This window comes from Lathyrus oleraceus, chromosome 6 (genome assembly GCF_024323335.1).
Source record: "Lathyrus oleraceus cultivar Zhongwan6 chromosome 6, CAAS_Psat_ZW6_1.0, whole genome shotgun sequence".
Classification (NCBI taxonomy): Eukaryota; Viridiplantae; Streptophyta; class Magnoliopsida; order Fabales; family Fabaceae; genus Lathyrus; species Lathyrus oleraceus.
In genome coordinates, this window is record NC_066584.1 from 24,106,334 (window position 1) to 24,119,088 (window position 12,755).

General features: G+C 38.7%; 1 non-coding gene across 1 annotated transcript; it reads right to left on the minus strand.

Moving 5' to 3' along the window:
• Positions 1-335: 335 nt before the first annotated feature.
• On the minus strand, positions 336-442 carry LOC127098741 (small nucleolar RNA R71). The gene has a single exon (XR_007793441.1). It is a non-coding gene; the product is annotated as a small nucleolar RNA R71 (small nucleolar RNA).
• Between the last annotated feature and the right edge of the window lie 12,313 nt (positions 443-12,755).

Sequence of the window (12,755 nt, forward strand, 5' to 3'; positions counted from 1 at the left end):
GTTTGATCCCAATGCCATGAATACAAGGATTATAAGACCAGAGATGACAATGGAACAATTTGAATCCAAGCATATGATTTTTCAAATGTTACAAGCAATAAGCCAATATTCAGGAGCTGCCAATGAAGATCCACATTTGAACTTGAGGCATTTCTTGGAAGTTTCCAGTGACTTTAAAATACCTGGAATTACTGATGATGCTTTCAGACTCAGTATATTTCGATGCTCTCTAATCCAAAAGTTGGATGAATTCTTTAGAGCCCAATTCTATAGCCACACGGAATGCCTTAGTTGAATTTTTTTTATCTAAGTACTTTTCTCCTCTCAAGAATTCCAATATGAGAAATAAGATTACTTTATTTAGAACAGGAGATGATGAATATTTGTTTGATGATTGGGAAAGATTCAAAGAGTTTTTAAGGAAATATCCTCATCATGGGATACCAATCTATATTCAATTAGAAACATTCTATAATGGATTTGTATCATCCTCAAGAAACATGTTAGATGTATCCTCTGATGGAGCTTTGTTATCCAAATCCTATGAATAAGGTTACACCTTAAGTGAAATCATTACAACCAATACCTGCCAATGAGCAACTACAAGAGTTTTTGCTGTCTCCACTCAAAATAAGCTAGTTAGTGTCCATGAAGTCATTGAGACCACAACCTTTTCCCTAAAGAAGTAACTCAACAAGTGGTTGGATGTGGAAATCATTTACCCTATTTTTGATAATGTGTGGGTAAGAATTATTCAGTATGTTTCGAAGAAAGGTGGTGTGACAATTATTGAAAATGAAAAGAATGAATTAATTCCTACAAGAACTGTCACTGGTTGGAGGATATACATGAACTATAGGAAGCTGAACAAAGCCACTCGCAAATACCACGTCCCTCTCTCATTCATTGATTAAATGTTTTATAGGATAGCTAGAAAATAATACTAGTGTTTTCTTGATGGTTATTCGGGTTACAATCAAATTGCAATAGCCTCAAAATATCATGAGAAGACAACCTTTACATGTCTCTATGGAACTTTTTCCTTTAGAAAAATGTCATTTGTACTATGTAATGCTCTAACAACTTTTCAATGTTGCACGATGGACATATTTTGTGATTTGATAGAGGGTTTCATGGAAGTGTTATGGATGATTTCTCTATGTTTAGAGATTTATTCAGAAAATGCTTAGACAACCTGGAGATGGTACTCACTCGACGTTAGGGGTGTTCGCGGTGCGGTTTGGGCGGTTTTTGCGATAAAAATCACCCGAACCGCAAGAGAAAAAAGCATGCGGTTCGGTTCGGTTCGGTTGACTTTTAGAAATAAAACCAAACCAAACCAAACCAAATCAATGCGGTTTGGGTTGGTTCGGTTTTTTATAATATTTTTATTGAGCCATATATACTCCTATAAATATCGACATAATTTTGTGTTTAGTCATTCATACATTACTAAATAATATCAAAATTCATAATATTTAGACAAAAATGTTTCATTCAATATACAAAAAACCAGATTAGACAAAAGTGGAATAAAAGACAAATATAAATAGTAGCATAAAATAATATCAAAGACATTATAATAAAACATAAAAAAAACATATGAGATGAGAGATTAGAGAAGATGAAAAAAAGAACATAAGAGATGCGAGATTGAGAAGAAAAGTGCAATAGAAACGTAATTGGAAGAGAAAATAGTAACATAAAAGATAAAAAAGAAAGAACATAATAGAGGACTTATTAGAGTAGAATAGGCGAGACCTACATGGAAAAGAAGATGAGAAGAATGTGTGATACAACTATGAGAGATTTAAGAAGGTTGAAATTGAAACTCTAAGTGTGATTAAGAGAAAATCGTTTGTAATTGTAAGGTTAAGGCATACTAGGTTTGAGGTTTGGGTTGGATGTGGGATAAGTGAACTTTGGATTGTAACATAATGCGGTTTGGTTTGGTTTAGTTCGGTTTGCAAAATACAAACCGCAAACCAAACCAAACCGTGCGGTTTTATTAAAAAATGACCCAAACGAATCCGAACCAAATGCGGTTTTTTGCGGTTTTGGTTTGGTTTGGTTTGGTTTGCGGTTTTCTATTGGGTTGGTTTGGTTTTGAACACCCCTACTCGACGTAAAGAGAAATGTTTTAGGGTACAATATTTCGAAGGAAATATTGGAGGTAGATTAAGAAAATATTGAAGTTATTGAGAAGCTGCCTCCACCTTCCAACATAAATGGAAATAAAAGGTTCCTTGGCCATACCAAATTTTATAGAAGATTTATCAATATTTTTCAAAAATCACAAAACCATTGTGCCAACTGCTGCACCATGACGTGCCATATGTCTTTAGTAAGGGGTGTGATAAGGCGTTAAGATTGTTGAAATAAGCTTTGATTTCAGCATCCATTGTGGAAACTCCTGACTGGGATAAGTTGTTTGAGCTTATGTGTGACTCTAATGACTTTGCCATTAAATTTATGTTAGATTAAAGGCATAACAAAGTGTTCCACACCATTTACTATGCTAGTATAAGCATCATTGAAGCACAAAGTAATTATACCACCACTACAAGTTCATATCATACTTGGTAGGCACCAAGGTCGTAATATATACTGACCATGCAACAATCAAGTACCTTATAACAAAGAAAAATGCAAAGCCAAGACTGATAAGGTGGGTGTTATTGCTGTAAGAATATGACTTGGAAATTAGAGACAAGGGGGAGTAGAAAATTTAGTTGTTGATCACTTGTCAAGACTCCTTGATGAAGTCCAGAGGTACGACATTGAAGATATCAAGGAAGACTTTCCTGACGATCAATTTCTCATGATTACTTCTGGTGTGACACCATGGTATGTAGACATTGTAAGTTACTTGGTCAATAGGTATGTCCCACCAGATTTCAATTCCCAGCAAAGAAAAAGGTTCTTTCACATGTCCAAGAGTTTCTTCTAGGAAGAACCCTTTATATACAAAAATTATGATGATCAGATGCTGAGAAGATGTCTGGACCATCTAGAGGCGCGCTTGATCTTGACAACTTATCATAATGTGCCTTACGGAGGACACTTTAGAGGAACCATAATTGATGCAAAAGTGCTGCAATCAGGTTATTTATGGCCCTCTTTATTAAAATATGTGAATGAATTAGTCAAGGCATGTGATAAATGTAAAAGGTTAGGAAATATTTCTATGAGGCAAAAAATGCCACTCGCAAACATCTTGGAAATAAAACTTTTTGGTGTGTGGGGGCATAGATTTCATGATACCATTTCCATAATCCTTTGGTAATTTTTACATCCTTGCAGATGTGGACTATGTATCCAAATGGATAGAGGAAATATCAACCCCCACTAATGATGCCAAGGTTGTGACCAAAATTTTAATTAAAAACATCTTTTCTAGATATGGCACACCTCACGCTATCATTAGTGATGAAGTAACCTATTTTTGCAACAAATTGTTTGAAATTCTAATGGTAAAGCATGAGGTCAAGTACAAGGTTTCTACAATCTATCTTCCATAGCGTAGTGGGCAAGCTGAAATATCTAATAAGGAGATAAAAAGAATATTGAAAAAGGTGGTTAACCCTTTAAGGAAGGACTGATCCAAACATTTAGATGATGCCCTAAGGGCTTATAGGACTGCTTATAAAACCCCTTTAAGAATGTCTCCTTATAGGCTAGTTTATGGTAAGGCTTGCCACTTATCTATTGAGTTGGAACACAAAGCATTTTGGGATATGAAAAGATTAAACTTTAACTTGCCAGCTTCTCGGTAAGCAAGAATGATCCAACTCAATAAGCTGTAAGAACATAGATTATTAACATATGAAAATGATGAGTTATACAAGGAAAAAACAAAAAAATAGCATGACAGGAAATGTCAGAAAAATGAATTGGTGGAAGGATAACAAGTTCTCTTGTTTAACTCAAGATTTAAAATATTCCTTGGTAAAATGAAGTCAAGATGGTCAGACCCCTTCAAACTTTTGAAATTTATCTACATGAGACTGTAAACCTTTTGAATGAGCAAACATGAAATGGGTTCAAAGTTAATGGTCGAAGAGTGAACACTTATTTTGGTGATCCCTTAAACAACACATGGATCACCATGAATTTTAACAATTAATAGATATTGTTTTAAGTCAGACTATAAGACTCTAAAATAGCACTACTGGGAGGCAACCCAACTTAATAAATTCGTGTTTTTGTTTTTGTTGTCTAAAGTGATAAAGTGGAAAACTGGTGGAATTCTGAAACCTTCTGAAGTCTTGTGTCATGACTACAAAGTGGTATAAAAAGGAAAGTGTAAATTTGCATGGAAAAGAAGAGTCTTGTGAAAAGAGAAAGAAATAGGGAATATTAAAATTGGATGAAAAAGGAAAATAATGATGAAAGAGAAAGTCAACAATGAACAAACATTGAGCCACACGTGTGACATCATTAGTGTTGTACTCAGGCTAGTGTAATAATGGTTATGTCTACCATCATTTTTTGTGTAATTAACCATCACAAGTTACCCAACAGGAAAAGTGCAACACTTATTTCTTTCTCTTTTCCAACATTCAAATTCAAATTTTTAACCATATTTTATCATTCCACTATAAAAAGGAATAACTTCCCATCATCATGATCATCATTCCCTCGCATTCACAAATTCTATAAACCTCTCAAAACCGTCTTTGTCTCTTTGAACGATCTCAACACCTCAACAACCATCATCTTCAATTCCATAAATATCAAACCCTCAAGTCTCAATGGAAGCCAATATGACCTACAAGAGAATCAAGATGTGCGCAAGGAAAAATACCACCTCTTACATTGATTTCTCTGATATGGAGACATTCATCAACAATTACATCAAGCAGTGCTTCTTCCAAATCTCCGCATCCAAGAGTGTTTATTCAAAAATGGGTTTTATATTTAACACGAATGATGATGATTTGGGTCATACTTATGAGGTCAGGTGCATCATAACAAACCATTAGTGGAAGAAAATTATGTAAACACCCAAATCCCTATGACATGCAGATAGTGGTGGAGTCTACTCCAACATGGTCAACATTTCCCAAAAGAGATTGGAGTTCACTGTGAGAGGAACAAAGGTGTAATATTCCAAAGGAACCCTCAACATGATGTTAGGAGTAAAGAGCGTGGAAGACTCCTACCAAAGGTTGTTTGAAACAATGGATGATGAAAGATCTTGATGTGCTGAAAGACTTTCTATGCATTCCAGATATGAAATGGTTGGAAATAAACAAATTTGCTGATCAAATGATGCTAAGGATGGACCTACGACATGTACCAAAGGTTTGGTACAAATTTCTTTAGCATTCACTCAAGCCCATTGCTCATAACGAAACGACCAACAAGACTAGGTTGGTCAAATTGCACTACATTACTACTTATAGCCCAGTGAATGTTTCTAAGATAATTTTCTAAGAGATCCAAGATTTTTCTAAATGTAATGATGGAGTGATATATTTCCCTTGTCTCATTACTACTCTATGAAAAAGACAAGGAGTTCCAGATAAAGACACAAATGGAATTTGCTACCCATAAGTTGGGTTTGATAAGTTAGTGTCGCGACGCGAAAAATACCCGAGCATAAGGAATGCTCGAAATATAAACAAAACAGAGTCGCCACCGAATTTTATTTATTCCCAAAGAGGGAAAGGGGAAATATTGATAAAACCCACGAAAAACAAAAATAAATGGTCTTCGCAACCAAATCGGGTTCACTACAACAAACAAGACCTTAGACAACGCTTTTTTTAGCCTTAGACAGCGCTTTAAAGCGCTGTCTAAACCTCCGCTGCTAAAGGTTTAGACAGCGCTTTTTTAAATCTTAAAAGCGTTGTCTAAGCCCCCCCCCCCCCCCCCTTAGACAGCGCTTTGGCCAAAAGCGCTTTCTAAGACCCTCCTATTTTAATTTTTTTAGGTATACCTTAGACAGCGCTTTTGGCCAAAGCGCTGTCTAAGGGGGGGGGGGGGCTTAGACAGCGCTTTTCAAAAAGCGCTGTCTAAGCCCCCCCCCCCCCCCCCCCTTAGACAGCGCTTTTGCCTAAAGTGCTTTCTAAGACCCTCCTATTTTAATTTTTTTAGGTATACCTTAGACAGCGCTTTTCAAAAAGCGCTGTCTAAGCCCCCCCCCCCCCCCCCCCCCTTAGACAGCGCTTTGGCCTAAAGCGCTTTCTAATCCCCCCCTTAGACAGCTGTCATACCCCAAAATTTGCCCATCAATAGTTCAAGACATTTTTCAGGGGCATTCCGACTCATTTTATGGCACTGATCTTAAAGGGACAAAGGCCCAGCTCACGAATGGCCCAATCCAGAAAATGGCCCAAACTGGCCTGTTCGCTACACGCTCGCCTAGCGAAGCAAACGTTCGCTACCAGCTCGCCTAGCGAGGCTGACAGACAACAAAAATTTCGGGCTTCGTTCTGAGCCCATTAGGTCATGAAAAAGAGCATTATAAATACCAGCACTTCAGTAATGAAAAGAGGACGGAAAAAACAGAGGGAGACAGACGAAAACCCTGGCACAAAAAACCCTGGAGGCTACTTTAGAAACCCTGAAGGCCGCTCCTCCGCTCCGAAGCTACCACCGCCCAACTCAATCCGGCTCGCCAATTCAAGGTTGCAATTCGATTGCAAACAGGTTTGCATTACTATTATTGCTTTATTTTCTTAATTTGCATGTGATACCGCTTTATGTTCTTAACTTGCATGTGATATTATAATTGAATTCATAAACATATTTGAGGTTTTGCATGTGAATTTAAGTGTGCCTGAATATTGTGAATGCTGAACCGTATAATTATGTGTTGGATGCCATAAGCCATGCCGCATGTTGAAGTCATACTGTTCTGAAATTCAAAACCCGCAGCCGCTCGCTAGCACATCGCTAAGCGAGCATGTAGCGAGTATTCGCTAGGCCCTCGCTAGGCGAGGCAAAGGCGAACGGGACAGTCGCTAATATTTTGTTTGTTACGTCCTATGCGTATCTGATCTATTCTATGTTAATTATGCACTGTTTTGCCTGACATTCATGCTGCTGTATTTTCTTTTGCGGTGTAATCTTCGATTACACCCCGATTTGGTATTCTAACCCGTTTGCTGAATTTTGCCAAGGTTCACATGTCCTAGGAAAAGATTGTCGTTAGGTCTTCCACTTTATTTGTGGGATACCCTTGTGGAGACTCACCCTAAATTACTTAATTAATTTTAATGTGTTAATTTTAATGTATTAATTTTAATGTATTGATTTTAATATGGAGGCTCGTCCTAATTACCTAATTGACTTTAAAATATTGCCTTTAAATAAGTGATCTTGGACCTCTCTTTGCTGCCCTACGGTATTACGGTATAACGGTCATGTCCCGCGAATGTAGGGATACACTTAGCAAAGACCCTTCGATTAAATCATCATAAAATAAATCATGGTCCCTCGGATGTTGCCTTCGAAAATACGATTTTGTCCCTCAATGACCCTTCGGTGTAGCCTACGGTTAAATGATGATCGTCCCTTCGAATGCTAAGGTATCCTTACAACTGTTGCCTTCAATGACCTATCGATGACCCTACGGTGACCCTTAAACATCCAAAGGGTAAGATTACTTACTTCTCAATAGTAAGGACAGTTTTACCCTCATAAGGATAGGAAATGCCCATAACGACCTCAGGAAGGTATAACTCTCAATTACTGGATCATAACCTAAAACATTTTCCACCCCTCACACTTTACACTTTACAAATCCTAGAAAATCACCACTTGGTATACATTCATACTAGAATCATTACCGAGTTATATTTTTCTAAACCATTTTCAAAATCAAATGAGATAAATACTTTGTATACATTCATACGAGAATCATTACAAAGTTAAACTCTCTTTCAAACATTTTTTAAGCAATTCACCGACACTTTTCAGACAAAAATATAAGTGATCCAGTAATTAAGAGCCCATGGATAACCATGGATACAAAGGGTGCTAACACCTTCCCTTTGTATAATGTACCTCCCGAACCCAAAATCTATTGAGGTCTTTCCTGTTCTTTTCCACCTTTCCTTATTGGATAAAAGAAAAGTCGGTGGCGACTCTTGCTATCCGCGACATTGCGATAAAAAGCAAAACACCCCAAGTCAGTTCACCGTATGACAGAACTGGCGACTCTGCTGGGGATACTTTAAAAAGAGAGGTTACCTTAAAAACAAGATCACTTATTCCAAATTGTCTGATTTACTTTTAAGGGATTGCTTGGGTATTTTTGAGTGAAAGATCCTACACCCGGATCTAGTGTACCTTAGGTAAGTAGCAATAGATCATCACGACTATCCGGCGTATACTGGAATGGTTAAAATGATGGCTACGGTTAATGTGACACTTTGGTTGTCCTGATGTTCCTCATGTTACTTGAGGAAAAATTTGGCTTCCGCGTGGTGTCATCAAAGCATTAACCAGACCTTTAGAACCCTAATTGACTCATCCTGGCCATTAGAAAGTAGTGAGATAACTGACTTCGGTTCCGACTGGGGTTGGTTGAGACTCGATACTACACTCTTTGAGATTGGACTTTAGGGAAGCTTCGGTCAACCACTTGGTGTTGCACTGAAGTGGACTTAAGGAAAGGTCAATGATTTGAGATCCTTCTAGAACCCGGTTACTATTCTAGGACAGGTCGAACCAACCAAACTTCAGTGGGGAGGGTACTTACCTATGGAACTCATGCAAGCCTTAAAACCTAGGAATGATGGTTGTGTGACTTGCTTGCGCTTGTTATTTGTTTAACCTCATAACATCATAACATCATAACATCATGACATCATAACATTGTACTAACCATTTCAAGGACTTAGGGATTTAACTTTGCTCTGTTTTGTATGAAAAAAAAAAACAAAAAAAAAAACAAAAAAAAAAAACAAAAAAAAAAGTTTCCCTTTTCGGTAGTTTATGCAAAGTTAAATTCCAAAAGGCCTTGAAAACATTTCATGCATTGCATAGCATAACATAGCATAACAGGTACTCTAAAGGGATCAGTGTTCTCACGGTTTTCCTCCACACAGAAAAATGGACCTCGAACAAACTGTCAAGGATCTCCATGCTCAGAATGCTCAACTCCAGGAGATGATCTTGAACTTATCCAGGGGGCAGGAGGAACTGAAAGCTCTCTTGCTCGAGAAAAAGAAAGACAAGAAAGCTGTGAGTTACATTAACCCGGGAAGAAAGCTTAAACGACAGGCCGCGGGAATCGAGATTAGAATTCCAAAGGATCAAGAAGAGGAAACAGAGACAGATTCAGAAGATGAGGATGTTGATCTCTTCAACCCTGAGGATGACGATGAAGATTATGAAAATGAACAGTACTCTCCAAAAGATGACAAGTACAAGTTGTTGGAAGAACGTATGCTAGCTATGGAAGGTCAGAAGGCGCCCGGTCTGGATTTTGAAAGTTTGGGTCTAGTCTCCGATGTGATCATTCCTCGCAAATTCAAGGTCCCCGCTTTCACTCAGTATGATGGGGCATCTTGTCCTCAGATGCATCTGAGAGCTTACGTGAGAAAGATTCAGCCGTATACCACTGATAGGAAACTATGGATTCATTTCTTCCAAGAAAGTCTGTCTGGCACACAGTTAGAATGGTATTATCAGCTCGAGAGCTCTGACATCCACACATGGACTGATTTAGCAACTGCTTTCTATAAACAGTACCAGTATAATTCTGAACTAGCGCCTACTCGGCTACAGTTGCAGAATATGACTATGGGATCTAAAGAAAGTTTCAAAGAATATGCTCAAAAGTGGAGAGATTTGGCTGGCAGAGTCAAACCCCCTATGACTGATCGAGAATTAGTGGACATGTTCATGAGCACACTGACTGGCCCATTCTACAGCCATCTATTGAGGAGTTCCTCATTGGGTTTCACTGAACTTATATTAACAGGTGAACATGTTGAAAGCGGCATTCGAAGTGGAAAGATACAGGCATCTACCTCTGATCCTCCGGAGACTCCTAATGACATCATTGCTCCTCTGCCTAATCATGACGAGACTGTCAATGCTGTGGAAGATGCTGATAGCGATTGCAACCTGGATAGCTGGATTTTCCCAACAATGGGTGACGGACTCAATAATTGGAAAGCTGAAGACACTATCCTGATTTCCTTTAGTCAGGAGTAATTGTTATTGCTATTTTTGTGTTTCAAAGCATTGTGTCTATACCCGGGGCATAATAGCTAATTTTTCAAGGGTTTTGTCATTTCATAAGCATATTCATATTCAATAAATCAATGGACTTTTTGCATTCAAATATTGCGCTCTTTATCTTTCCTGTCATTTTTTTTCAAAACAAGCTATGTTTTCTTGCACACACGCACGTAACAGTTTTCCGATCCATATCCACTCTGGATCCTATTGATAATAGTTCTGCTACTGTTCATTATGACTTTGAAAATCCGATCTACCAAGCCGAGGATGGAAGCGAGGAAGATTGTGAAGTCCCTGGTGAACTTGTCAGACTGTTACTACAAGAAGAAAAGACCATACAGCCGCAGGAGGAATCAATTGAAATTGCAATGGGTACTGAAATAGACAAGAAAGAAGTCAGAGGTTTCTTGGGGCACTCGAATTACATTGCCCGATTCATCCCACATTTGACTGCTACCTGCAAACCCATCTTCAAATTACCAAAAAAGAAAAATCAAGAGATGGTATGGAATGATGAATGACAAAATCAAGAAATATCTCCAAGAACCTCCAATTCTAATGCTACCAGTTGAAGGAAGACCTCTAATCATGTATTTGACCGTGTTAGAAAATTCAATAGGGTGTGCTGGGGCAACATGACGAGTCTGGTCGAAAAGAGCATGCCATACACTGCCTTAGCAAAAGGTACCGACTGTGAAACAAGATACTCACAGCTCGAGAAAGCTTACTGTGCTTTGGCTTAGGCTGCTCGCCGACTAAGACAGTATATGTTGAATCATACCACTTTATTGATTTCTAAGATGGATTCTATCAAATATCTACTTGAGAAACCTGCTGTCTCCTGAGAGAGTTATCACTGATAATGGTACTAAACTGAACTCTACACGCAGTTCAAAATAAAGCACCATAACTCTTCTCCGTACCGGCCAAAGACGAACGGCGCCGTGGAGGCTGCTAACAATATCAAGAATATAACAGTAACATACGAAGACTGGCATGAGATGTTACCCTTTGCTCTTTATGGTTATCGCACTTCAGTGCGCACTTCGACAGGGGGCAACCCCTTTCTCTTTAGTCTATGGAAGGGAAGCCATCTTACCAGTGGAAGTTCAGATTCCCTCTCTAAGAATCATGAAAGGGGCGGGCTTAGATGAAGAGGAACGGATTCAGACTCGACACGATCAGATAAATTTGATTGAAGAGACTCGCGGCTGTTTGTCATAGTCAGATATATCAGAAACGCATGACCCAGGCATTTAACAAAAGAGTCAAGAGACAGGTGTATCAAATTGGCGACTTGGTAATAAAGCGTATCATTCTACCACAAGGTGATCCCAGGGGCAAATGGACTCCCACATACGAAGGGCCACTTGTAGTTAAGAAGGTATTCTCTGGTGGAGCCATGATACTTGCTACAATGGACGGCGAAGATTTCCCGCATCCTGTGAACGCGGACATAGTTAAAAAATACTACGCACCCGCTAGGTCGACGTACCTAGGCAAAAGTAAGGGCATCCCGGCGAACCAAAAGGGTTCGGGCAAAAATTAGGGATAAACATATAAAGACGTACACCCGGCAAGTCGGAAACCTGAAAAGGAGGCTTGGGCAAAAAAGGGTATCCCGGTGGACTGAAAACCTGAAAAGGCGGTCCAGGCAAAAATTAGGGATTAAAGCGTATGACTATGTCCCGTTCTCTGTCAGCTTCAACCAAGTTCAAGGAACTGAACAAGCCAATCACTTCTATCCGCCAGCAGGAGATGAGATGCTCGAAGACATGATGATAGTAGTGGAATTAAAATCAATAGGACTTTCTCTGCATAGCTTTCTCTTTGTGTTCTTGACAATTTCCTCTTACTAGGATTTTTGTCTCCTTGTACACAGATTGCCTGTTCATAGGCCCTCTTTCAAAAATCAATGCAATTTTATTTCACTTTTACTCTTCTGTTTTGTTTGCATAAATGTCCATTGATTTGATTTGAATTAATATATGCATTTGAATATGATCAATGTTTATCAAAATACATGCATGGAATGGCAATAGCAATTACTACCCGAATTCAGGATCAAGGAGAAGGTCTAACCATGCTTCCAATGAATCCGCTACCAATCTTATTCTCCCCAGCAAGCTTGTTTTTCCTCAGGAGAAATTGGCATTATTCCCCGGGCAAAGCCAGCTATTTCCCAGAAGAAGTCGATATCATCAGACAGATTGATCCTCTCTTCCATCCCCAGCCAGGCTCTGTTGAATATTTCCACCATCAGACCGAAATCAACAACCCCCTGCCGAGAAAGGGTCATCATTACAAGTATCTCCAATCAGTAGATGGGGATTTATTTTCCCCAGTAGAGTCTCCAAGCAGAACTTCTCATACGCATAACTCATTCATTACATCATTTCACATCACATACCTACATACAATTTTCATTCCGCATCATATACATTACATCATTTCATAACATACGCATGTATACAATGTTCTCATTTATTCTAGACGCATAATTCACTCATTATATCATTTCACAGCACACGCATGCATACAACATTTGCATC